Source organism: Sinocyclocheilus rhinocerous, unplaced genomic scaffold (assembly GCF_001515625.1).
Source record: "Sinocyclocheilus rhinocerous isolate Xijiao unplaced genomic scaffold, SAMN03320098_v1.1 scaffold273, whole genome shotgun sequence".
Classification (NCBI taxonomy): domain Eukaryota; kingdom Metazoa; phylum Chordata; class Actinopteri; order Cypriniformes; family Cyprinidae; genus Sinocyclocheilus; species Sinocyclocheilus rhinocerous.
In genome coordinates this window covers 731,705-734,124 of record NW_015656360.1, presented here as the reverse complement: position 1 = coordinate 734,124, position 2,420 = coordinate 731,705, and the positions used below count along the sequence as shown (strand labels likewise).

The following is a 2,420-nucleotide window of genomic DNA, read 5'->3' as shown; positions in this document are numbered from 1 at the left end:
GTTTTTGCAGCAGTGTATGATTGTATCATAGTTTACAACCAGACAGCAGACAATTCACAACCAACATGGAGAATGTTGAACGGGGTAAGTTAAGACCTGGATCATCACACACCAGTATACAAAAAGATATACATAGGCCTAAATGTCCACAGATACGTTTATATAGGTTTATTTCATTTGTTGCAGGCAGTGATGTATTCAACAAATGATAACAACTAATAACAGACACAGTTTTAAAGCATCGCAAGCTACAAATGAAGAGCACAAAGAACTGAAATCAATGTATAGGCTACAACTAGCTGAAGTTTGCTGTGCTTTATCCTAACATTACACAAAGAATACCTGCAACCATTCAGTCAGGGACGACTGCACAAAACGTGCACTGTAAACTAATAAAAACATTATACTGTTAGGAAATGATAAACAAATGTAGTTTGTGCAATACTGTAAATATATTTACCTTTTTAAAAATATATATATATCCCATTAAACCTGCTGAGATACAAGGAGCCTGAACTGAAATTCTCAGTTCCACCTGGTTCCACGCGCATGTCGGGGAAACTCATGAATATTCATGTATGAAATGTATGCCCACTGAAACAGAACATCTCGGAAACCGAAAATCTCGTAACACCGGCCCACCGGGAATCCTCCCGGTGCTCCCGATAAGCCAATCCGGGCCTGCTCAGTTGTGTATAATACGTACATGCTCCATCTCTCTATCCACCAAGCGGCCCTTGGCCCTGATCAGGCCCTGATATGCAAAGCAACCATTAATCGAGTCATTACACTTCAAACCACTAGGTGGCAGAACGTTCATTTTCTGAACGCAACTGAACTAGACACGCTACTTCCGTAATAACAATACAGCGCTTCCGGTCGTGCAGAGCTCGGCGTGGAACGCATGTGACTATTTCTATATCTCACTTATAATGCCTGATTTAATTATAGACTTTTTTTTGAATAAGCATTATTTGGTAAGTTGTGATCTATTAACTCGCGTGATGTAGTCCGTTTAATAACTACGCGCATGCCTATAAGTATCCGTTTTATCTTCATACAGCTTTTATGTTTTAATTTTCTTGTGTGTCTTGTGTGTGTGGATGCAACGGATATCGTTACAGAATGAATTTTGAAGTAGACTTAGTTGAGGTGTCGTTGGTGTCGTTGATTTTAACGTCGTTTTGTTTTCAGTTCGCAGATTAAAACTATTTGTGATAAATAATGGAAATTGAGGACAGAGATTTCCTCAATACACCTCCAAAGAAAACTGTGCGTTTTGGAGGCACAGTTTCCAATACATTAGCTAAACTACAAAAGGTGAGTTGGGTCAGATTGTAAGTACAGTATAAAGCTAATGAATGCCACTGTCTGTAAAACATGTCCTTACGTCTCTGATGTGACGTCTACAGGGCGACACAAGTGATTATGAATTGATAAAACATCAACTCTCAGATCCTGATATTAAGGCAAGTATTGTTTTTAATCTTGATTTCAAGGTTATTGTTGTTGTCAAGACCTGTAAAAAATCATGGAACAAAAAACCTTAGATGTTATGGATACTATAAAGTGAATAAAGTCTTTCATTGGCTAGATCAGGGCTGTCCAAACTCGGTCCTGGAGGGCCGGTGTCCTGCAGAGTTTAGCTCCAACTTGCCTCAACACACCTGACTAGAAGTTTCTATGCCTAGTAAGAGCTTGATTAGCTGCTTCAGGTGTTTACGCGCACGATGCAATGCAATGCGTAAAAAGACAGTATAAGACATTATAATCCATAATTATGTCCCCACTGGATGCAACGAATGCCTCGTTTATAATGGGTTTTCATGTTTTTGAATCATCGCTCCGGCCTGACAGGGCATCATCACAATATGGTAAGGGGCGTAACATTTCCGTCACACGGCCGAATACCTCAAGCGTGTGACGGAAATGTTACGCCTTTTACAGGTTCAGGAAACTTTCCTCTGTAAAATGCGCTGCACACACTTGAATATTTGGGTTGAACTGTTCTGGAATAGTGTTGTAAATAAAACTTATCCACTGATTTCTAGTTGTGTCCTCTTTTGGAAGGCAAAAACGAAGTAGTTTGGCTTTCGCAACGAAACACACAGCGTCTCCACGACGGCGGCAGCAAACAATAATACAGAGCGAATCAAAGTGACGCCGCCTTTCTTTGTGTGAACATTTGGGCAGTGTTATGCAAATCTTCCTACACAGTGACGTAGACATGTGGGGGTGTGTTAGAACGAGGCATTTTAGGAAGGAGTGGCTGAGCGTTCACTTTTATAAAGAATATCTCTTTGGATTAGAGACTTTAGTCTTTGCAACTTTACAGATCTGCTTTATGCACCAAGAGCTAAAGCAAAGCTGTAGTATTGTTGTTGCCGCCGCCATGTCGTGAAGACGCTGTGTGTTTCGTT

At 40.4% G+C, this 2,420-nt stretch overlaps 1 protein-coding gene and 1 long non-coding RNA gene across 2 annotated transcripts in view; both read left to right on the top strand.

The window, feature by feature from the left end:
- Positions 1–2,420, top strand: part of LOC107720001 (RNA polymerase I-specific transcription initiation factor RRN3) — a 16,044-nt gene that overhangs the window by 2,915 nt on the left and 10,709 nt on the right. The window lies entirely within an intron of this gene.
- LOC107720003 (uncharacterized) lies at positions 851–1,470 on the top strand. The gene is made up of 3 exons (XR_001637574.1): positions 851–977; positions 1,195–1,320; positions 1,413–1,470. It is a non-coding gene; the product is annotated as an uncharacterized LOC107720003 (long non-coding RNA).